Below are 26,318 nucleotides of genomic sequence, written 5' to 3' on the forward strand. Positions count from 1 at the left end.
GACAAAGGGAATGTAAGAGATTGTCAGCAGAATATAATAGGTAATGAGGTAAACATCTCAAACTATAATAATGAATTCCAACAAAGTTACAATGACTTTCGTAAAATAGTAATTCAGCTTATGTCTGACTAGATTTAAATTACGACTATTACTAGTAGATATTTCTTCTTAGAGCATTTAGGTGATTTCAGGGGCATTTAATGACCTCTATCAGCCTAGGAAATGTGAGGATCTTTAGATTTTTGTTTGGATTTTATTTTTGAACAGTTGCTGAGGCTAATACAAGTCTACCTCCTTAAGGCAGCAGGATTAGAACTAGAAGCTTAAGAAATCTTTTTCTTCTTCTCCTTTAGTGAAATCTATTGCAGCATGGAAGACAATGTTGTAAAATGTTGTTCCAACTCAATTTCTGCTTTGTTTCCCTAAATAAAAGCAAAGAAGTGGAATGAAAAAAATAGGAATGCAGACAAGGGCAAAATTTTAAAGATCATTTCAAATTTCATACTTTCATAATAAGCAGCAACAAAAGCCTTTAATACAAACTTGAGTCTCCCACATAGAGCTCTGAGTTCTGAGGCAAATCTGGAGTTCTCATTTGCGTCCATCTCTATTAAGAAGTGAATCTAGTCAGCCTCATTTTCAGAGGGGATGTTATCAGCTCCACTCTTTATGCCCTGTGATATCTCCTTCTCCCAAGCAGATCAGGTTTCAGTAGAATTTGGAGCGATTGTGCAGCCTGACCTTATCGTGCTCTTCAGACACCATGTGCATTTGAATAGGGATTTCTGGCAGGTGCACAAATAGGCAGAACAGCAGCAGATTTGCAGAGAACTTCAGACTCATTTAACAGCCATTACAGTAGGTATCCCAGATCGCTTTACATTCATGACCTACTAGCATTGACTCAGTATCGCCTTATATTCCTTCTCCCCTCAAGTTCCTTTACTTTACACCCAAATAATTTCTAAATTAATAGTGAGAAAGTTGACCCAGACATTAATAATCTTAAAACTAATTGTTCCTATACTTTTTGCCAGTATGCTATTATTTTGCTGTGCTGTTTGGAACTAGACTGACCTTAACTGTCAAGTAATTTCAGATGGCCAAATTAATTGCTTAATGATAAGGTGGTATAAAATGCACAAAAGTTTGATATTTGGTACCAATCATCACCAACAGTTAAGGAAGTTTACTCATCTTTTTCTTTTAAAATTACTATTTGAGGCATAATGAAAAGTTACTATGCTTTTGTTCACACTTATTTTGTCTGTTTGAAACTTACCAAATTCTCAGTTGAATGCTTCTCTTTCTCTTGTGATTGTATCAGTTGGATCATCTTTCACTACATCTTGAATTTGTGAAGGATAAAATTTACATCCTGGGCACATTTCTGAATGCCTCTTGCTGAAGTGAAAACAGACACACCTTTTAGAGAACTTCCTTAACTATATAGTTATGCATGGGCTAACATAACTAAAAGGACCCATCCCTACTAAAGAAAAGAAGCAAATTGTACCAAAGTTCTTTTTTGAACTCGGATTGTTTTTTATTTCCTTTTTTTCCTCGAAAATGAGCCTTCCTACTTAAAAAAATATTCCTAAAAAATCCCCCAAACTTCCAAACAAAGCAGCAGAAACTAATTGTGTTAAAGTTGTCTTCCATATTTCATAGGTATTCCTTATCTTCCTTAACAATATCTTCCATATATATATGTAAAGGTCTAAACACTTTAACTGCTTTATGATTAAAGGTTGAATACATATCACTGATTAAAAAATTTTAATTAAAAAAAGAATCATAAGGGACACATGATATTTTTAAGGAAAACCCCAAAATTTTTTGCCTTACATAAAAAGAAAAAAATTCCGCTGCCCCCCCCCCCCCCCCCCCCTTCATTAAGTATTATATTCTCCTTTTTCACTAAGTCTGAGAAGATTTACATACCATTCATCTGACGGGGAATAAGCTTTCTAACCATTAGTGAATGAAAACCAAATCCAAAGTCTTCTTTTCTCTTAGGTAGTACAAGGACAAAAAGACTTCGATGATACGCCATCCTCCATAAAAGACAACACTTTAAAATTACTATGCCAGTTAATTTTAACGGCAAAGAAAATATAGGGTGGGAGTTTAGAAAGAGAACTCTTTATGCCTCAGAAAAAAAACCAAAACAGCCAAGTGAATCAATACAAGTCAAAAGATAGAATACCCGTCAATAAAGTGTTAGCAGGAAATAACAGATGGAGGTTGGAATAGGAAAGGATAGGAAATGATAGATGTAGGAGTTAAATCAACTGAGAAACAGTTGAGAGTTTGTGGACAGTACTAGAACTACCTTTGCTATTTTATTTTGTATATACAGAAAAAATCAAATCTCCAATCTAAATGTAACCACCCTCAAAATATAATAAATCAGTAAATACAAAACCAGGTATATTTTCTGGGGTCAGAGGAAAAAAAGGTAGAAAAAGTGGGGGGAAACAATACAAAATGATAAAAAGGTAACTTTAACATTCTGTTTTAAATAATCACTCTGGCTGTACAGTTTTGAGGCATACTCACGTCTTACTGCTTTTACGTCCTAAATACCTACCACGCTTTGAGCACTATACAAATTATGAAATATCTCAGAATATTAAATCAAGATGAAAAACCACTTATGTCACTGTATCTTCCAAATGTCATAAAGAATCTACTGTTCTATGTTGAGAGTTCTTGATGGGGAGAGCAGAGAATACAAGAACTAATCCATGGAGAGACTTACCAGCATCTCATGGTTTTAAAGATATTTTAATCTATTTAATAATTTTTCTGACTTCTTCTCTACTAATTGTGAACCACAAAGCATGGCTACATAAATGCACCACTACAAGTTACTGCAGCAGTCCAGTACCTGTATTGTAGTATCTGCCCATTTGCATAGGCATGATAACTTTCCCTGTGTTAAATTTGTAAGAGTAACTATGTGACCTCTGCTGCAGGATAAGCTCATTCCTGGAAAGTTAATAGTAAGAAAATAATTAAGAAAATAACAGGTCTCTGTAGGTCTACTCTCTGAGTCTTTTTTTATGTGTCTGTTTTCAAATTGTATTTCTGGATAGAAGTGCAAGTCCATATAAGTGTTTTACTGTCATATGTTATTTTTTGTCTTAGGTTTTGACAATACATTAATTATGGATGAACATATAATCTCTGGGCAAGTTTTAGGTGTGTCTGTATCATTTAAATGCTATCTGCTTCAAAATATTGGGTTTTAGTAGAGTTGTACAATGTTTGTCCCCTTGTATTTGGAGTTTGAACTGATATTGAAGGGAAGGGAATTACAGGACACTAAGCCCTGAAGATTGACACTTTCCTTCAAGATTCAGGACATCTACATTTTAGAAGATAGTACAGAGAAAAAAGTTTCCAGAGCACTCCCGTCTATCCCGTTCTTCTAAGGTGAGATATGATTACATCATGTGGTAGGGAGTTGTAACCATCTGCAAACAGCAAGCCAGACAAACATGCATTACAGAAATTTCCTACATAATTTCTCTCTGGGACTTAAAAATATGACTTCATGAATCTGGAGCAGGAGCTGTCTTGAGTTTCCAGGAAGCAATTTCAATTTAACTTCTGAATTATATTTAGATTTGTAGTATGTACACAAGGCACCCGTCCACCTCTTAACCTGTTCATGTCAGCCTCCCTCAAGACTTCGAAGTAGAAATCATCCTCTGACTGTAACTTGGATGAAGACATATCTGCTGAGATTGCAGAGAAGGATGCCAAGGAGAGAAAGTGAAAATTATTATTAAGTCCTGTGAAACCCATCCTTTCTTCTTTCTCTTGGTTCCATTAGTGAGGCCACTCTAATGTACCTGTGGTAACACATTCCTTTCCATAGCAGCACCTTATGGTACCCTGGTAAGCAATAAGAATACCTGAAAAAGGTATTCTACCTGAAAAGGTAAAATACCTGAAAAAGGAAGAATTTTTTTAAAAATAGGTCTTTTGCCAAAAGAATAAATACCAGAAATTGAAAAGTGAATACAGAAGTATAAATCTAATACTTAAATGTTCTCACATTTCAAATATGATCCATTAGATGAATTCTCTGTTAAAAAATGTTTACCTAAATGGAATTATATTCTGACAACTTCCTTTAACAGATCCTCACCAATATAATATTAATAGCTGATATTTTGATAATTCTCTTTTAAAATAGTATTACAGCATTCCATCTTGATGAGATTTCAGTTTATCCACAGATGAACACTTGTGGTATTTACCGTTATAGCTAAAATGACCCACACTCATTCAAATTGTCTTTTATAGACATAATGTCAAGGAATAGATATACTTCTATAAGCCAAATACCTTGTTATTGATTTTTACTGCTCTTATTTATTCCTATTTCTCAGTCTTCACTTACTACATCCAGGATACACAACTGTTCTGTGTCAGTATCTGAGACCAGAAAGTGTTCAGTATTTTCAATCCTTGGTAATATGAGACATTAAATTTATTATCAAAATCATGACAACAGGGAGGATCACCTTCACCAAACAATTATAAATCTAGAGTTGAAAGCTCCACCACCTTGGGCATCAACCCAACATCCACTGCTAATTTGCAGGAGAAAGAGTGTACGCTACTTATGCAGAAGAGGATTTGATTAAGTGTTGAATTTGATTGTTTCAAACCGGAGACTCTCTAAGATGTGCTAAGTAAACGCCTTTCACCTATCCCTCTTCCAAAAATTATTAAGCAACCTTGTAAGTATATTCCATTCACATGTATCAGATTTTCCAAATCACTTTACTTTTTTTGGAAAAAAGTGATCAAGGCCTATAAAATTATTTTCCGTTACTCAAACATACTTCAAAAAGCAGGCTGGCATTTAAGGTTTGAGTAGATCACATTTTTTACATTAAAGGTGAATAAAGAAGCATTTCACATTGCTTAGAGGACAAGTAGTTTGAAATTCATCAACCCACAGATGATGTCTTTTGATAAATTGATTAAAACTAATTATCTTCATTTGGTCATTTAGTATAAGTACAAAATTTTTCAAACTGTGGCCCTGTTTAAAGCAGTTTCCATCAGTTCTAGCAAAGACTAGCAAGTAGAACCCAATTTTAACATAATTTGTTATTTCTGAACAATATCCCATTTTTAGGCAACTGAATTTGCCACCACTCTTTTAATGAAGAAGAGAAAAATGGAAAATAAACAAGAGACTCCTCCTGCAAAGAGAGCACATTCATTGTAAATAGCGTTGCAGTTATCCTGATGCAGAACCACCATAATTATTTTAACTGTAATTAAAGTTCCAAGCATTGGAAAAATAGGGATGTAAGACTTTGCAATGTTGGTAAGAATAAAGAATGACATTTGCACTTCTGATCCCCATAACCAGCATCGTAATCACCCTATTCACAATGTAAAAATCATCTGGTTGCTGTGCTTTCTAATCAAAACTTCCAAATTAAGTGTAATGATATGGGGCAGGTGCTGATATCAAAGTGAAACTTCCAAACCTTTACATTCTCAAGAAACCTTTTTCTTAATGTTTTGACTGGAACAAGATAGCATAAGAAAACAAATCTAATGACCAAAGCTTTGCTTTGCCATCTGTATGCAGTAATGGAACTTGGAGAACAATGAGAAGAAAAGCAAAATGCCAAGATGAGGAGTCAGAAAATTCTGTACAAGAAACTAGTCTTAAATACATATCATCTAAATATTCCACTCATCCTGACTTCATATGTATAAGTTTAAAGTGCTGTAAGCTGGCTTCACACTTTTCAATTACTAGTTAAAATACAGTTCCAAATATTTTACAAACATCATCACCCTCCTCCCCACCCCTTTTCCCCATGCACACTCCCCCCTCCCCAAAAAAGGAATATTGCCAGCTTTTTTTTGTTGTTGTTCCAAAGCAGAAGAGCTAAAGGGAAAAGTTGGTGGTGTTAGCTGTGGTTACTCACATTCAAATTTTTTTACATATTCAGTATTGCTTTTTATTCTTGTCAGCTGAATTCTTTGCCCCTCTGATTTGCAGGATATAGCAGCAAAATGGAAAGAGGCAGGGAACAGAAAGACTATTACACCTGCATGTTGTTGATGCAGGTGCACCCTGCTTCACCTACCATCTGTACTGCAACGTCTTAATAATCACAGACTCTTAGCTCTTTTAGAGTAAGCACCTTATTCTATTACATTATTCTTCTGGGAATACACTGCTCTACTCTGTAAAAAAAAAAAAAAAATCCAATCTCATTAGCTATCATCAATCACCTCCTTAGTTCAGGTGGGTAAATGTTTGCAATCATTGGAAAATCCTGCTAAATGAAGTCAACATAGAGTTCATTTAAAATTAAATGAATAAAAAAAGCAGGTGTGAATATTTCAGGTACCTGAATAAGTTGATTACATTATAGAACGATAAGATGATCTTCCTAGTGCTATAAAATCATTAGGCAGTCATGAGACCCAGTCAATATACTGATATATTAGAAAAGGTCTCAGTAACACCCCATAGTATCAGCCAGCCCTAAGCACAACAACATAAGAACTCAGAAGGTGGCTCTCATGCTAAAGACGTATCAGAGCAAGATGGAGAAAAGGTCCCAGAGGTTTTCATCCCTCCCAGAGAATATTCCTACTACCTCCATCTTCCATAATGAGCAAAACATGAATCAGTGACTTCGATTCTAACTGTGGTCAGGAGTCTGGAGGACTCAAATCTAGAAAAGAGTCTCAGGCCTTAAATCTCCTTTCAACTGTTACACTCAGTAAAACTGTCATACTGTACAAAATCAAAGCAGCACAAGAACCAATAACAAACAAATCTTTCTCTAAAAGTCCTTATATGCTTACCATGCAAGCATTTTAAGTAGGGATTCTGTAAGCAAGTTTCCAAAGCTTAACGGTATTAAAAATTTTGTAATGCATTTAGAAAATGAATGAAAAAAACACAATTACTGCAATACTACATAATTGTAAGAATAGGCCAGTATTAGATTTAATAAGCTGATCTCACCTAAACGTGGCAATAAGCAGAAATTCAAGGTCACACATACAAGATGACCACGTTTTGGAAAGTAATGCCTGAGAAAAAGGCTGAAAGGTTACACGGAAAAATAAATGAACATGAGTTCTATGTACAGTGCAGTACCTACAAGCAGTAAGGCAATTCATGGATTTCCAAGTCAAATTACAATGCTGTTGCTGCAAACTTAATCTTAAAAATCATTTGCAACCTGGGTAGATGAACCCCTAGCCTTGGAAAAATTCATGGTGTTTTATTTTTGAGCTCTCTTTTCCTTTATGTACACTGCCTGAAGTCGTTTATACCTGGATTTAAATTTAACTTCAACATTAATACATCTTGTGCTATTTTGTCCTGTCCTGTCTAATGCAATCAACATCATGGGTCTTTTATCATTGTCACTTCATCTCCAGCATGCAGGGAATGCTCAGCAAACAGGCTTCTGGAAACTTGCTTATTGTATAGCACCTCTGACTCTACCTTCGTATAAAGCAAAGGCACAAAATAAATTTGCAGGGTGTTTTCTTTATATATTTGTCACCAAAAAATGTCAAAATCACCATTGAATTCATGCTGCAATTTCCGTATTTTCTGTGCTTTACAGACTGATACAAGCTCAAATAATGATTCTTAAGAGAGGCAACTCTCTAAAACACACAGTTCTGTTCATGCTGGAAAATGATTCCATTCCTACATCAATCATCTGTAGAAAGTTTATAGCAAAATGTTGTAGCACATTGTCATCACTGTAGGATACTAGAATAAATTCAGTTCTTTAAAGTTTAGACAAACTTAAATACACTAACAATGTGCATCACATTTCAAAGTCGTCATTTAAACATTGCGGGTGAAACCCTGAAGCCATTTGAAGTCAATGGCAAAACTCCCACTGACCTCAGGAGAAGTCAGATCCTGTCTTTTATTGCTGCCTTTAATTCATTTTTGCCAACCAAATGACAAATTATTAATAAATGCACAGGATATTACTTAGTCTACGCAGAGCTGGTAAGAACTAGAAAAGAAGCTTTTCAAATACATTATACATGAATCAAGCTGTTATCTTTTGAACAATTTGTTCAATGAGTTGGCATTCAACCAGATAGAGTGACGGTCAAATACTGCAAAAGACTATTTTTGAATAATTTATTTAATGAATAACAGCTACTTTGAGAAGATAATGTATTCTGTGAGTATTATTCAACAGCTTACAGCCAAAAGTGTTTTATCCAATATTAATTACTGTTGTTTTGTTTTGGGGAAGCATAGAAGTATTGTAAGGTTTTGTTTGTTTTGCTTTGATCTGCCATCATTGCACAGTTACCAGCACTTGTGCTACAGCACACAGATAACAACCACCTGACTTTTGTTAAATTTAGTCTCACGTTGCCTCAGCATGTAGGATTTGTTAACTTTCATCTAACCAAATGAAGTGACATTTTAACATTCTGTGTATCACCAATTCAAGCAGTAAGTTTTGTGAGATTAAAAAAAAGAAAAGTAAAAGGAAAAATCAGGAAGAAACCTCCAGCCTCCAAGCAAGTTGAATATAGATAACATTGCCATATTCATGTTTCTTTCAGCAGCTGTCTATTAAGTCCATATTATGGTCTTCTAAAAATGTTGATTTTTTAAAAACTGTATTAACTAATTTACATAAACAGCTGTTATGTTTAATTTCCATTATTGACACAAAAGCAAGGAAAGAAGCCACATGTAGTTTTAAGCACTGTTTCCTCCCTTAGAAAAATTTTAAGCAAGTCTTCACATCTCTTCAGCAGTTATGTGTTGACAGTTCCTTAATATTGGGGTATCCATGCCCTTGACATCTCTGCTCCACCAGACACAGGCAAGAATTCTGTCACTCACAACTAAGATGCACCACAAACCATTAATTCCAGACTTCTTTCAGAACCTCCCATCTAGCCTTAATGCACTTAGCTTCTCACCCAAAGACTTTAAGCCATTATATCAATACTACATACAAAACACAAACAGCTCATCAAAACCATGAGGGAACTACATGAGAATATGAAGAAAACCAAGAGGAGTACATTTTGATTTTTTTGTTGTTGTTGTTGTTTTGAAGTAGTTTGTGTCGTATAGCAGCAGGATAACCATTTGTGAACAGGTATTTGTGTCATTTCTGTCACATTTTATATATGCAATACTTTTCAGGCTAAATGCATACATTACATCTGGTCTCAGGCTGGAAACATAGCATGTACCTATGTGGACGCTCATGGGTACATCTGCATTAGCCACAAAGAACAGTAATTTTTTAATGAAAGAGTAACTTGTGATTTGGAAATCTGACTTTCCTCTGCTGTAGTAGAATGTTTAGTCTACTTTGAATCCCTCCAAGTGAGCAAGTCTGCATGGAGGCCGAGTCAATTGCACAGGCGCTGTCCCTGTCCTACCTGGGTGAGCAGCCGTTTCCACCTTCCTGGGGAGGGGGGAGTCCACCAGCTGCTGCCTTCCCTCACCAGAAAGTATCGTCATCTAGCTGTTCTCTAAATTAACCATGAAGTCACAGCCCATCGCTACCGCTTCCCTGCTGAGGCCAGAGATGATCCATCTTCACTTTGCTTCTGGTAGGCAAGTTGTAGTCTCAGCTGTGACGTTCAGCACCACCAGTCATCGATTGCAAGAGCCTGCTCCCCTGGAAAGGAGGAGAGGAAGAAAACCATCAGCCAGTCACAGGCTGAGTCAGTGTCTCACTTGCCCTACTACTGCTCAGGTTAAATGAAGCTTGGGGCACAATGAATAGACTTCTAGCTCCAGAGGTATGATAGATCTGGCAATGCTACTCTACAGCTGAAATTCTTTTTCAGGGTAAAACTTGCTGGGTTTTCTGATAATGTTAATTCATCCTTCATGTGATTTTTAACAAACTGATTTAGCTTATTGTAATATATTTGAGGAAAAAATCAGATTTGTGTTCGTAGCGCAAATGCATATATGTGCGTTATGACATTATTCGATATCCGTAAGCTTCAAAGCTTTTCAATAACCTAATTACAGACTTCATTTATTATCTGAAATAACACAATTATTTTTTGTTAGGTTAGAAAGTTCTTGCAAAACAAAACTTACACAGTTTTTAAGTAACATAGGCCATTTTTTCACTTTTAATGCATTTTCAAATGTATTGGCTCAGAACCTATGTACAAATGTAATCTAAAATTTGAAAGTATAAAATATTACCTCAGAGGCTTTTTAAGAAAGGCCATTGAGCTTTTGGTAAATATGCATTATGGTGCAGTCTTCAGTCATACCAGTTTATTTTTACCTTTTTTTCTGACAGACTATCTCTTTCAGTGCACTGATTAAATATAGAGGGTACTAAGTAGTGTGTAAAGTATTGCTTTTTTTTTAACAAAAATATAGTCTTTAATTTGTCAGAAAAAAATAAAGAATGACAAACTAAATGTTGCTATTTAAAATTTCCCTTATGAGTTTTAACTCGCTCCTTTTTAGTCACTGGAGTTTCCTGCACTTGTTTCCAAGACATACATTAAACGATGACTATCCGATTTTTATTATCATTAAAAGCAAAATAACACAATAAATGTAACATGCTTCCATCACAATCCCCAAGTTAAATGTCTCTTCTGAGAGAAATCAGCAAAATTGTGCTTAGAAAGTTTATTTCTGGTTATAGCACATTTCTTTTGATAACCCAGATCAAAACATATTTTCCACAAAATGAATTCTGTTTTGGTGAATAAAACAACACAAGTTACACATGGCAGAATAATTTAGAATAAAGATGGGAAAGTGATTTATTTTTGTATTTTCACAGAGAACTTGTTTATGAACAAGAAAATCTACCTAATTAAGAAAAGAGCAAAGCCTTCAAAAGGGGAAAATAATATTGAGAAATTGTCTAGAGACAAGTAAATTAAAATCACATTAAATCCACTATTTCATTTAGTTCTTTGAGTTATATGTACATCTCCTCTTCAGGAACAGTTAGTCTAAATGATTTTGATATTAGACAGGAGAAACTTAATATCTTATTTTATGAAAGCGTATGAAATATATAACCTCTAAGCAACGTCTATCAAATTTCCTCTTACCCGCAAGCCTGAATTCTCAATAACGTCACCACAAAATGTAGAAGCAGGTATCTGCCCTACAGAAAGGCAGGCAAAGGAATTTTAAAAAGTTTTATTGTCTTCATACTAAATCATTACGTCTTGTTTCCTTATTGTTGTTTCGTTCTGTAAAGGGATGAGACAACGGTCTGCGATAAAATGCAAGTGCTGGATTCAGGTTTTTGATGAAGAAGATAGATTGGACTCATGACTTTGTTCCTGGTTTTGTAATTTAGAGATGACACCAACAATTCTTCAAAATGTTTTTACATTTAAGTGGGTTTGTTTATATAAGCAATATTTAAAACACATAAATTGTTATTCCTCAAAGATCATAGAGAATTATTTATAGGTATTCCTTTGAATATTAAAAGTGTTCTGTAGACTGTGAAGCAACTTAGTGATATATAGAATAAATAAATATTATTTTCATTGTTCCTGAAATTAGCATGAAGTTTACTTTAGGGTCATGTTTCTTCTCATTATGTGGTCCTGTATTTCATATACTACCTACCGAACACGTGTACTTTCACAACAGAATTCTCCTTTGGGGATTAGTTTATAGTATGATCTGAATCACAAGTCACAAATACATCAATTTAGTTTTGTAAAATTCAGGGACAGAAAGACATTTTCATTTTTATTATGGAAATAAATGGAATAAGAAAAAATTACCAGAACCTGGTCATTAGACTTTCTGATTAAGCTAGCCTTCTCTCCTAAGGCTGGGCCCAACACCTCTCTCAAGATGAAACTTATCTGCAATGGCAAAAATACCGGTAGGGGCAGCCAGAAATTCACCCTTTATATGCAGGGAATGTCTAATTTCCCTGTCATTTAGCGTGCAAGACAAGGTGCATGCAGGAAGCCACCTGTGAGAAAAAAAGGGAAAATAACTATGCTAATGGTTGACCAGAAGGCTCTTTTCACTGACTGCAGCTGTGTTTATGAACACTCAGCACTTTTTCATCAAGGTTTGAGTTAATGGTGGCAGAAGGCACTTTGGGGTTCCCAAATGAAATTTGTCATCCTTGGGAGATAATGCCTATGTAGGTGTTGAGGAACTGGGTAACTAAGAATTAGACTCAGTGAAACAGCACTGTTACTTACACTAAATAGCAAGAAAAAACCAGATACAAATATGTCATTTTTGATTTATGTACCCCAACTGCCTGAATTGAAAGGCTGCTCATCATGGGTACATGGAGGCTCACTAGGGGTGCACTGGGCATGGGAGATGGGGGCAGAAATGGAGCGACAAAAGCCTGTAAAAAACATAGGGAATATCAGTATAAAATAGACAAACCCATGTGTGGGCTTTTTTTCCCGTATGTTTCTTTCTTAGATAAGTGCTCTAACGAGAAGAAATCATGTTCCCTTGTGACTTTCTTTTTAGAAAAGTGAAGGACTTTACACCAACACATCATTTCAAGTTTCTTGGGTTTTTTAAAGAGATTAATTTTGAGGTGCCTAAAGATTTTTATTTGTGGTTAATTGATTTATTTATTCTGTTTCAGGGGAAAAATACAATTTTCATTTTATATTGAATGTTTCATAACTCCAAAATGAGGAGAAGTTTTGGATGTTCCATGGAAAGAAATCTGCTGATTATTTCACTCACATCCCGTAGCGACCAGTCTGATATATACAGGTATGAGAAAAATGTAAAATTAAGAAATTCAAACCTCTCAACATGATATTTTATCCAACTTTTAAATTTAGCTACTATAGCCCAAAGTGCTGACTTTTCAAACTTAATTTTTGTTCTGCTAATTCAATGACAAATTCTTATTTTCCTTTAATAGCACCCTCGTTTCAGTCTTTATTACATGCTCAAAAGTATTAATGCAAACAACTTCATCTTACCAGTCAGCCTACTAGACATGTTTTGTAAATGATTGATTAAATTTCTTTTAGCATGGAATCAGCTATAGAATAAATTATTTATTTATCGGGTTGCTACAGAGAGCAGTTTTCAAGTTTCTTCTGTGAATATTGAAAAATAACCCAAGTTTCTAAACAAACACAGGGAAAGGGAGAAAAAAATTCCAGCACTCTTTGGGCTGGATTGGTATACCAATAATAACAATAAGTGAATATGCTCTCTATTATATGCAGAACTAATGATGTGCATTCAAGTTCATGAAAGTGTCTTCAAGTGGTGCTTACAACTTTCTTTTATCAAGATGCTGGTCAATACGTTATAGCTTCTCTGAGCTTATTTACTCTGATCAAAGTATGGAATATAGAAGATTAAACTCTTCTACTAATTACATGCCTGAAGGCACATTAACAATGCAAGTGTCAAAGCTGTGCTGAAAATTCATTTCTCATTTTTAATAAAAACTGATAGCAAGGTTTTGAATGCATCTAACTGGAAAAAAGTAATTTCTGTTTCAGTAGCGTTTTTATGAGCAGAGCGTAGAAGCCCTGAAACCTCACAAACACAAGGTTATAGGTAATTTGTGCTCTGAAAACAGACTACTAGAAATCTTCCTGTGAAACAACTCACAATGAATTTCTTCTTAATAATTTGACGGGATAACTTGGCACTAGAAATCAACAACAAATTTTTCGTCAAAAACATCAATTTCAAAACTCTCGAACAATCAGACATTCAAAATGTTACTCTTAGTTTTATGGAAGAGAACTCAACCATTATCTATTTCAAAATTTGTAGATTTTTTTCATGCCTTAAATATGTCTCGTGTTTCTACAATATTTTTTTTGACTCCTCCCGTTTCCCTTTCTGCAGCATATAGTAATTTTCTTATCTGCATTGTGTGAAAACATGAAATAAAAGCATTTTATAGAGTTTCTGAAAGCATTTGTAGTGTAATAGGCTCCCATGCAACTTGGTTTTCTGAAGGTTGGAATATAGCAAAGATGTTTTGCCTTTTGCCATAGCTCTTATTTATCACGATTACCTATCAGCTTGTGCTGTGTTTTCAGGGAAGTGGGATCACTGGACCTTGCCATCAGTGAAATGAGAGCTTCATGCCTTGGGCCTAGCTATGCCAGGGATGCCAGGTCAATATTCTCTGTCAGTCAGAACAGAGTAGAGAAGCAGCCAAGGCGTAAGGCATGACACAGTCTGCAACATTGTTTGTTGGTCCAAGCGTAATTCAGAAGGGGTCTATTGCGCGTCCATTATTTGCCAGAAAACATCCTGAAAAATTAAGCAATGTTAGTTAAGATGTCACAAAAATTCTAGTAAAAATTTCCAGTTAGTTCTATCTGAACTACATTTGTAAATAAATGCATAACTAGAGTAAATTTTATTTTTTGAGCTGAAAGTACTATCCCTTTGGATACATAGTAAGGCAATCCTCGAGTTTCCTAGATTATGAAGATTTTAGCAAGTTTTTCTATCATTTTTTTGTCATCTGGATGTGAAGGCATTACTCCCAGGTGACTAGGTGTTACTTGTGTCTTTCACTTTAACGTGACTTTATTCTAAACATACTAATGTTGATTTGAGAGGTAATTGTGTGACCTCTAAAGATGGCAATTTATGAGTGATCTATGAAAACCATCCAGAACAGTAATTTACAAAGAAGTTTAGTTTTGTTTGCTTATAATGGATGTCCAGGCAAGACCTTAGAATTGCTCTTAAATCATGAAGAAGAATAAACAGCGTAATTAATTTGCTCTGTGAACACTCATGCCAAAAGCTGGAAGATTAAAAAAAAAAAAAAAAAAAAAGAAAAAACCTAGCAATTATGGGCACTAATGTCAATTCTGTGATGATTTTTCTGACCCATCTGCCTTTGTGACGAACCTTAACAACAGTTTAACTTGTATATGGAAGCAATAATTTTTAAAAAGGTTATTATTTCATTCTAGGGGGAAAATAAAACTATTTTCAATTGTCTCCTGTGTCTTTAATTTTGAGAGGTAGAATAAGAGAAGGGAGAAACAGTAAGAAAAACAGCAGACTTTTTCTTATTTAAAAGTTATGTACAAAGAACTTCCCTCAAGGGAATCACCAGCTCTACCAGTTTTGTCAAGCAGTGTCACAGAGCCAAAGTGCACTTCAACATGTCTAATCAGCCTGCAGTCTAGCAAACTGAGAAAATCACTTTACACTTTCCTTCTACAAATCTCCTCAAATGTGACAAAGCAAAGGAGGGGGGCTGGTAGAAGAAAGTAGAAAGTAGAAGTGTTTCAGAACCCCCAAGATGACGACTTTCTCTTTAAGTCATCACACACACACACACGCTTTTTCTTCAGTTGGCTTAAGAAAATTTCTAAATAAAGCTCTCTCATACTGTAATAAAAAAAGATAATGTCAATCCTGATAAAACTTTTTATACATAAACTAATGTTACAGAAGAAACCATTTTATAGCTTGTATGAAGAAAAGCTTGCCTGCAACTTCCCTTACCATGCAAGCCCCAGAGCATGAACAAATCTATAAATGTTAAGGGTCCAATGACACAGTGAGTAGTTTCCCCTTTGACTACAAAAGAAAAAAGAAATCTAGATGCCCCTGTACAACTATAAAACCAAATAATAAATACCTCTCATGATGACCCAAGATGTTTTTACAGCTGGTATTTTGCCAGAGGTGTATATTTAAGTCATAGTTTCTGCTAAAAATAATGACAAATAAAACTGTTATCCTGCAAAAACAGTTCAGCTTTTTTGAGTTTTGCCAGGATGTTTATAGACAATGTTTTCCTTTCCCTGTCAGGTCAAACTCTGCTATTGACATCTACTTTTCTATTTAGTTCAAATTCCTGATACCCAACCAACACTAAGGTAAATGGCAAACAGATAGAAGTTGAGGTGTTCAGGATCTAGGGCATATGCTTGTTTTCATCTGATTATGTGACTTTTCCACATTGAGCATGAGAACATTACGGAAAGAATCCCTCCCTATCCAACAAAATGCAGTTAGATACTGTACTGTGCTTCTTGCACCACTCATGTTTACTCAAGTAACTCAAGCTGACGGTGAACAAGAGGTGATTGGATCATCTGCATTACAGTCTGGCGTATATACTGCAGCTGTTGACATAGGTAGCATGGCATACAGCACCACAGCAATCACATTCTCCTATACAACTCTCCACCTCCACCTCAGAAGGGTACAGTCACAATAGCATATTCTGCTCGGGTTCCCATGCTATCCGAGACTTAGATGACATTCTGCAGCCTATTTTCTCAATTAGTGTCAAAACATTCCTCTTCATACTCACCAAGTTTTAAATGCTTTACAATCCCTACATATTTCTATAGGAGCTGCAGACTGCAATGATACGTTACTTCAATAAGATACAAACCTGAGAGTGTAAGTCACGTATTTCTAAATGCTGTTATAAATTCTGTATATTTTTATGGTAAGTACAGTGCCATGAAAGTCAACATATCTGATAGTACCATATAAAACAGTTGTTGGATGAACTGGTTAAGCAGTGGTTGATACTAGTACTGCACTTACAACTGTAGCCTAGAATATTATTATTGATTTATATACCAAAACAAATTCCGCAAAATATTCTGTACAGCATGCAATTTTATATATAATAAAACAGATATGTGAAACAAACAGGAACAGATAGTAGTATGTAAATGAAGTTACAGCATTGTTTAATAAGACAATTGAATTTTAAATTTCATCCTGAGAAAACAGGTTTCTGATATATCAATATATATTTTGAACGATTCCCCTTATTAAATTATTATTTCACAGTGTACAGAAAACCAGGGTATTTTCACTAAATTCACTGAAGAGTATTGTAAAATGTTACCCCTATATAGTTCTATATTCCTGGCTTCTGTAGAATGCAGGAAATACCAATTAAAATATATTCTCATATTAATAGATTCTAAGGAGACAAAATTTAAATAATTTGGTGTAAACTTTCAGGTTCCCAATCTTCATTTCCATTCTAATTCCCAGTATTAGGACGTCTTAATGAACCTCACAGAGTCTCTTTTTACAGTTGCCGAAAGTTCTTGTCTCTTTGTTTGCGGAAGTATCATGCCTGGGATGCAAAACGTGCTAGCAATAACACCACCATCAGGGTTTGCTTGGGATAATAATTTTGCAACTAAAATGATAAAATAAAGACAGCATCTTAGCTTTGATCACACTTTGAGCGTAAGTTCATTCTACCTGTTTCTGTGGCTGTCAAAGCAAGTTTGGGGCAGAATATTATGAAGTGAACTTTGAATCATGCTCTACACCTTTGTGAACGGCTGCACCGATATTTCTGTCACTTTGCATACTGCTAACGTTTTAGTTTCAAATCAAAAAGAGGTTTTTATTATCAGTTACAAAAATTACGTTCAGACTGCAAAAATAAAGACAACTATGACTGAAGACATCAATTCACATTTCATAATTCTCCTGGTCATCTTGTATTTAAAAGTTTCTTATGTAATTCAAGTTGGTGTTTTTGGAATCACTGTACTGAAATTAACATGGCAGCAGTTTGCAAAGACCCTGAAACAAACACAAATGTCTTCCTGCACATATTAAAACTCAGTGTGAGTGACATCAGTAACAATCATACCTGCAAAGACCTGTTCAATCATCTGGTCTATCTGGCCTGGGAATAGCCTTTCCATCTCTATTTTATACAGAAACTTCCCTGGAGATTTTATCTGCACTGTATAATTTTAGACAAAATTAGACTAAATTCTGGGTGTTATTTTGAACATGGATCAACAGGCCAATGACTCAGCCCATTCAGCTGGCACTAGTTCATTTAGGATACATCAACTAGGAAGGTACACAAGAATTATCTGTATTTTCAACATCAATGGCAACACTACGTTATTCAAAGAATAGAAGAGCACTTAAAACATGTCAGCTAAGTAGTACACTGCAGCTATAATATGCTCTGCAAGGGCACTGGATACGCTTTCAAATTGTTTATTTTAATTCAATTCCACAGAAGATCTGAGGTGTCTGAATTTAGAGACTGATCTTGTTCTGTTGCATGTTTTGCCCTTTCCAATAAAAGCAGTGGTGTAGAAAACTCCTGGATGTCCATGCTGTGACTGACTGCTGGCCACACTGTCACCTTGATACAGATAGGATGATGCTACACATATCAGGTCAAGCTTCAAAATGCTTAAACCTGAGCATATTTAGAAAAAAAAATCTCAATAAATTTGACCTAGAGCTAAATAGAGCAGAAGATGGTCAGTGCAGACCATTGTTTCCATCACTCTCCAAGGTGAGCAGAAGGAAGGCAGCAGAGGAGTCAGGTCCCCTTCAACCATCTGTCATTGAAGAACATGCAGAAACTGCTTCATTTCCCTATAAGTATCTCATCATTTCACAAGGTTAAGGATGGAGGGTATGACCTCAACCAATAGTTTATGCAGCCCAAGAAAAAGGGTGCTTTTACATGGATTGCAATGAAGGGCATACCTGGCTTCCATGTTGGCTATGTATCCTGTTCTCCTGAAAGGGTGGTGCAGGGTGGTCGATCTGCTTTTTCCAGGCTGCTGTGGACCAAGCCTGGCACACACTAAGTAGCAAGGGGAACTTGTCCCTTTCCTTTGAGTAAAAACAGGCTGGGACTGAAAATTTCAGCAGTGTTCGTTATCAAGATTTGCCCATATCTAAAAAAAGAATGTTTGCTTCATATATTTTCAATGGCGTATTACCTCCCATCCAACTAAAGGCTTCTTAAAGCATTTGGTCACTACACAATAACCCATTCTTTTTTCTGCTTTTCAAGGTAGCCCTAGAACTAAGTTAGGAATAGTGGAAGATGTAAAAGGTGTTTTAGAAGGAAATTATTTTATCTTTGACAACTTACCATTGCTTGCTGCTGTTACTATAATATTAGTGAAAACATTGCAGAGACTATTCTTTCTGCAAGTTATTGAAAAATAAGACTATATCCTCTTATAGTTAATCACCTTCTCACATATCACAGATCAAAATCTGACACAGATGATTCAGAATTTGTTCTTTGCATTTATAAAAGAAAACAATTTAAAATCCGTTTTCCTCCACTATCAAAGGAACTGCAGAGCTACCAGAACAGATAGCTGTATGGAGGTATGTCACCACAGCAGTACAATCATTTTGTTGAAAGATCTTAAAATCTTCTTCAGCTGTTGAAACTTACTTTCGTATGATTGACGCAGATTACTTAGGTGCAAGCTGATGGTCCTTAGTGATTATGAAGGTGAGGGTGGCAAAATCAAACCTCAATTCCTGAGTACTGCTTTGCTTTTCTTTCCCCAATATACAATATGCTATGGAAGTTATTTTAAAGAGATCACTGCAAAACAGAAATAAAGGGAAGGGTTTGTTGTGGGGAATTATAAATTAATTCTCAAATGGATCAATTCATGTATAAAAGAAAATTACATTATCTTGTTAAAGTATCTTCATGAAAAATGGTTAGATTTCAATAAATCATTAGCATTACTTAATGACTCAAATTTAATCTAAAAAACCCTCTTCTACATATAACATTAATACATTAAATGATAACATTCTATAACCAAGGGGTGCTTAACGAATCTATGTAGCATTCCCCCATAACATTCCGGAACTCTGAAACGGAGCATTCTGAATTCCTTATGACTGACATTATGTCAGATCTTATAGTCCAAATGGAAATGATATTTTCATTCAGTAAATGGATTTGGAGCTGTTTATGCTTTTTTTTTTCCTTTTTTTTTTATATAAGGCAGATATACTAATTAAGTTAATTTAATAGAATATGGATAAATATGAGTTATTTAAAATGGTCATTAAACTGAAAAATGTTTCTATCATAAATGGACACTTAGGATGTCCGACTTGTACAAGTGTACAAGGCAGTAGCAACACATGCTTCAGAAAAAAAACCAACACATAAAAATGGCGTTTTCTTTTAGCATTCTTTAAACCGTTGCCATTCATGAAAAAGAGACTAGTTTTCTCTTTTCTCTCCCACAGTGATGTGACCAGCCCACATTAAAAGGATCATTTGTGCTTTCCAAAATACTTAAAACTATTGTAATATATCACTTTAAAATCTCAAATATTTCAGTAAAAATTGTCTATTAGTATTCGTATCTCTAAAAGATACAAATCTGTTGTGGTACTTTATTCATGTGTAATTCAGCTAGCTCTGATCCTTAGTGATAGAGTCTTAACAGAAAAAAAAACCCACTCTAGCATAATCTTGCCATTAGTAGGTCTTAACTGCATTCTTTCAACCTATTTCTCATAATATTTATTTACAGTCAAAAACATCATCCTAATGTTTCTGCTTTACAAACACTATACCTGCAGAGACATCGTGTTATACATTTTCTGGTAGCACAGCCACACAATTGCTACCTTCATAAACAATGTTTAAAGAAAGTAAATGAGTGGCATGTCTAGAAAGCTGTTTTCACCTTTTTAATAGAGTCAGTTTTGGAGGATAGGGAACGTTTCTTCTCCTTTCTTTCCTTCCTAGGTTGCACAAAACCGACAGGTTTGGGAACGGGCTTCTTCCCTGTCTTCAATGGTCCCATAGGTACTCCCTGCCTTAGAAACCTTGAGAAAGATCTTTGATAGCATCCTTTTGACACACTGTTTTAAAGTAAACTGTACTGCTTTCAAAAAAAATAAAATCTGTGAAGTTCAATAAAATTCTTTAGCTTGTTTCACTAGAGGTTATGGCATCTCTCTGTGTCACTGCTACAAGAGCTTTTCATTCAGCTTGCAAATCCAGTGACACTTTTCCCCAAGAAAGGAGTCAGACCACAAGGGGTTTCTGTGAGGAACGTCTCAAACTTCTATGTGCAGCATTCATCCTTACAGTCTCCATAAAGAGTTGGAGGAATCCAGCCCTTTCAAAAGACAGCAGCGAGCTCTGCTCAGTTTCTTGGAAGAATGGTTACATGGTGTGCTTGAGGAGGTAACTCTGGGTGGGGGATCCTGCGCAGCCCAGGCTTTAGCCTGCAGTCCAAGTCCAGGCAAGACAGACTCACAGAGGTGGGTGCTGCTTGGTCCTTGTTGTCCCCCAGCACTCCCTTTTGCTGTTCGCTGTCTTCAGGCAGTGAAGCTCTTTCTAACGTGAGGGTTTTATGAATAATTTTTTCTGTGGAGCTTTTGGATGGTCATGACAGTGCTAAAATACACAACTTGGTTTACCCCCCCCCTTTTTTTTTTTTTTGCGGTTGATTTTATTGGATCCAAGTTAAAGACTACAAAAGCATGAGACAAACTCTGTTCTATTGTAAAACTAGCATCCACCCTAATATGGGTCAGAGTATTTAACGTTTTGAATTACATGAATATTTGTGCATGCCATAAGGCTCACACCAAGCAATACCCTTGAATCCTGCAATCTTTGCTCATTCACACTTGGCTCATTACAGTTCTTTGGTTCCATGCAGCAGGATCACGACATGACATTTTAACGTGCATAGAGCCTTCTTCAAGCATTTTAATTGGTTTAAAACTGTTGGTAGCATCTTTTACTGTATTAATTTATTGCTTCAGCATTAGTCAACTGAAACCTTTGCCAGATGGCAATACAGCCCCTGAATACTGACGAGGAGAAAGAAAATATTTAGATGATGCAAATGCTTGCTCATTCATTAAGTATTCATGAATTGTTTTTTAGGGTTTGTTTTTGTTAGGATTTTTTCCCTTTTCTTTCAGCTGCAATGCAAAAGGAGCCTAAAGGTTCAGAATTTCATCTCACGGTAGCATAATTATTAATAATCTATCTCCCTATTCTCTGCCTCAAAAATGGAAAAAAAAACCCTTTGAAAATTTAGCACAACATTTTTCTCACCTACATTAAATTCTAAGAGAAGAGAAGTAGTATTCTGAAACTTCCAGCAATTTTTGTTGTATGGCTCTCCTACCTTCCTTCCCACAATTGCAAAGCAGCAACACAGAATAGGTAGAAATGACCTTCTCGCTTCACTTCTAAGTACAGGTTTCTCTGAAGAACTCTAATATTACTCCCAAATGAATCACAGAGCATTAAAAAATTATGCTAAAGTGCACCATCTCATGAAATTTGCTCCCTCCAGTACCAGCAGGGCCTTGGGGAAGTCACCTGCAGCCAGACCTATTTCTAATCACAACCCCATCTACAGTGTTCAGAAATCCATTGAGCCAACGGCCAAACCCCAGCATTTCTACAATATTCTTTATTTCTGATAAAGGTAGCAAGTGAATTAAAAACACAAACAGAAAAGGAATTGGGGATATGAAATGCACTACAGTGATTACAGCTGAAAGTACCTTTGTTGGTCCAGTGATTCCAGGCACAGAGGAAAGGTTTCCCCTTTTTTTCTGCCTTGAACATTAATTTCCTGGCTGTCTTACCAAAAAAAGTCTGATCCTTACTGTGTAACATGTATCTTGAAAAAAACAGTCTGAATTCATATTTCCTTTTGGTTCTGAACATTTGAAATCTGTGGCTTTGTGCTGAGGCTATTTGCTAATCATCACATGTCAGATCTTCAATATTTGGAAAAATGTGCCTTTAGTTTTCTGATCCTCAGTCTTGACTAAGTTTCCTCCAGAAAGTCCAGCTCTATGAACTAAACTAATAACCTCCTGACTATTAAGTTCCCATCCTCTGCAGAGTATGGCCTTTGGGTTCCATCCTTTCGTTAGATTAAGAGTGGGATTGCACAAATCTATCTATAAAGCTTGCTTATCTTGCCTGTCACTAACCTCTTTGCACAATACACATTGCTTTATATAGCCCTCAGTTGACTGTTCTTGCCTTTTCAAGCACATGGTTATTTCACATGGTTATTTTGTAAATCTGTTGATACTTCTACTCAAAGACTTTTTAAACAAAATAAATATAAATTAAATAAATTATTTAAAGATATTAATTAAAAGTAAGCAATAAATTAAACATATATTTTACATAGTTCTCACAGTGCAAGAGGTGTAACATCCTGCGTCACTGGTTCTGGCCATCCTCGGAGTATGCACTGTTTTTCTGCCTGCAGCACCCGATCCTCTTCAGTGCCTTGCTGGATTGCCTGGAGCCTCCCAGATGCGAAGGTAATGTAGCATGTTGATAGTCTTTCTCTCTTTTTCCACAGTGCCATCTGTGTTGTGCTCAGGAAGGTATGCCCTGTTCAGTGTATCTGCCACCAGTAGTGACTTTCCTGGGCAGAGCTTTATTTTCACATCATGGGCTGGAGTCTAAATAACATGCACTGTGATCATGAGGGTGCACTCAGCAGTGGCTTCTTCATGACACTAATACCTTGGATCCAGACTCATAAACATTCAACATGTGCCCAAAGATGAATCAATGCAACTGCTCTGTTCCAAAAAAACACAGCTAGAAGCTCCTTTCTCTGAGTATGTGCTACTTCTGCCGCTGCTGGTGCTCTACTGGAAAATGCTGTGAGGTGCTGGGTTTTGCTGCAGTGTTGCTGGTAGAGCTCCTGTGCTCCCTTGCTTGTGGCCTTAGTTTTTATGCAGCACTGAATTTTTTTTTAAAACAGATAACCGTCATTTACAGTTTTGTTTCAATTGCTGATTTATGAGCCTCTGATCAAACCAATCGTGCAAACTCTTGTTTTTTCACAAGAATATCGAGAGAGAGTTCACAGTCTTCCTACATTGCTGACTTTCTTTTGAATTACTTGCTCTAGGCTTATCCTTGAAGGCTCTTGGGGTCCAAAACTAAATCAGATATCAGAGGTAGATGTCTCTGGTTTTAGCAGATCCAATGAAACCCATAATTTGTGGACAAGTTGTCATAATTACCAACAACACTCAAAGATGCATTATCTGGTAGCTCAGCAAGCGTCTGGCATAGATAAATTTCTGCTTCCTCACATTGCTTCTTCTCTAGCTCTTGCTATTAGGAATTAGAATTAGGAATAGTGAATTTTTCAGTTAAGACAGACTGATGCATTCTGCTTTCTGAAGATGATACTGTAGAGACATGAGAAGCAAGACAGTCAAAGTCTAACTTTAAGATTCATAAAGACCAAATGCCACAAGTTGTATCACCAAAAGAAAACCCTGGATCTGGTGACACCCACTTCTGAATAATCCATGAAGTATAAAGTTCATACTATGGATGTGAACTATAAAAGGTTCCCACCTTTCAAACAACATTTTTTTTTTTCCATCTCTTCTTTCTCTGGAAAAACAATCACACCAATCGTATTTCCTGACTTTTTTCAGAGGTATGAATGCATACATTCTTCTGCACACCTGAATTTAGTATGAATTTTCTAGAAGAAAATGCACCCACAATAGTTCCCTGGATCTAAGCAAACAAAATTGTTAAAATTGTTTTGTCTTGCCAGAGTTGAGTGAAAAATATTAGCAAGAAAGATCTGTATTAATTCTTGGTGTTTTTTTGTTTGTTTGTTTGTTTTTTTTAACATGACGGTAGTCAAGTATTTTGTAGGGGAATCAGCAGTCCATGTTTGCCTTAGGAACTGAAGGATAAACTCTTTGGGGATTATTCTGAAATATTACTTTGTCCTATTCATTACACTTGGTTTGTGCTTTGGAATGAGACAATATCTGTATATTCTTGAGGCTGGAATTCTTATAAATTGGCTATCAGCTGAATTAATCTTATGCTACTATTGGCTATATTAATTTGATAACTGATGGCTGCTGGGTGTTATAATTGTAGTTAATCTACTTACCCAGTTTGATTTGGTAATAGCATTGTCCAATTTAAGTTAGTTCAACAAAATCAGTAATAGCTCCTTTGGCTGATAGGGCTGTTGCTTTTCATGTTTATTTGTTCTCCTTCATGTAATTTCTTATCATTTGAGTGTGGGAGGTTCTTTCAAAACAGCAACAGAAATCCAAAGAATTTAAATAGAACAGTTACATTTCTTGAGAACTCTAAACCCTGTCCTCTGTCAAAACTAAAATCTAAAAATTAGATCGTCTTAAATTTTGATTTTTGTAGTATCTCCCAAGTTTTTAATATTTCTGAGTTGCTTACAAAAGCCCAGCAATTAAAAACAAAACAACAAAACCAGAAAAAAAGGTCACTCTAGCTCTTTTACAATCTTATGCTGCCTGCAATGACAGTACCAATTAACAACTTTTATCAGCTTTTTCAGCATGTCAGGTTTTATTCCTGGCACTGTTAGCTCCATTTCTTCTCATCGTTCACTTCCCCCCTCCTCCTGAGATTGTTTAGAAAAATAACATACACATTAAGAAAAAAATATTACCTTCATTTTCTTATCTTTAATACCCAGAGTTAGTTCTTGCATCCGCAGTTCCCGAGTCCTGTAAGTTTTAATTTTTTTCTTGGAAATTTTGTATTCCCAGTGGTCTGAATCCTGTCACAAATCTAAATTTCTATTGCTTCACTTCCCTTGTTAAACACATCCTTCCTTACTATGGATCTCTTACACTAACAGTTATCTTTCCATGTACTGCACGCTGGGTAACAAAACACGCTTGTAAAGTTAAACTTGTAAAACTAAACTAAAAAAAACCCTAGGACACACTCAAGCTTGTAAAACTAAACTGGCTCTTTATAAACTGAATTATTTCCTGAGATGCTCCCGCTCAGCTAGCATCGTACATACGCTCTCCAGGCGGGTTTCTGCACTCCCACCACCTCTGCACTTCTAAGTTCTGAGCAGATTGGCAAGAGAAGTGAGCGTCTTCACAGAAATAAGGCTACAGAGACTAAAAAGCTGATTCCTCCTCTCTAATGTTAACATTACTTTAAAACTAATCTGAAGATAATCAATACTGAGTGTTAAGCATATCTATAATATTGCTGATTTTGTTGAATTTTTCTTAACTTCCACCCCTGTGAAAATATACTAAACATACTGGTGCCGCAATACTGCACCCAGTCGTTCATTTAGAAAATAATCTAAAATTATCATTATTTCAGAAAAGATAGTTACTGGCCACTTGGCAAAGTCTGCTTTGTCAATGACAAACTCAGATTTTTCAGTTTTGATCTAATAACCCTACTGACGTGTTTCTGTGTGCATAGCTAACAGGGACATAAACACTGATAAAGAAAAGCAGATCACCTTAATCTTGCCTTGAGCTTGCATGTTTTGGAAGGAGAAACTACGAGTTTCACACCTCATACTTCACATTTGGAGGAATGAGTAACAACTACAAAAAGGTCAGATGCTGTAACGTAAACACCTGAATTCATACTCACACACTGTAATCTATATGAAAGTGCAGCCTAATTCTCAAAGCTGTTCAGTACACGCACCTTCCA

At 35.8% G+C, this 26,318-nt stretch overlaps 1 long non-coding RNA gene across 1 annotated transcript in view; it reads right to left on the minus strand.

The window, feature by feature from the left end:
- Window positions 1-8,207: 8,207 nt before the first annotated feature.
- The window catches only part of LOC142056074 (uncharacterized), a 48,715-nt gene continuing 30,604 nt past the window's right edge, over window positions 8,208-26,318 (minus strand). Inside the window, exons 8-9 of the long non-coding RNA XR_012660203.1 lie at window positions 14,064-14,305; window positions 8,208-9,698 (exon numbers count right to left, since the gene is read on the minus strand). This is a non-coding gene — a long non-coding RNA (uncharacterized LOC142056074). The remainder of the gene's footprint in view (window positions 9,699-14,063; window positions 14,306-26,318) is intronic.

The sequence above is a fragment of the Phalacrocorax aristotelis genome, chromosome 4 (assembly GCF_949628215.1).
Source record: "Phalacrocorax aristotelis chromosome 4, bGulAri2.1, whole genome shotgun sequence".
Lineage (NCBI taxonomy): Eukaryota > Metazoa > Chordata > Aves > Suliformes > Phalacrocoracidae > Phalacrocorax > Phalacrocorax aristotelis.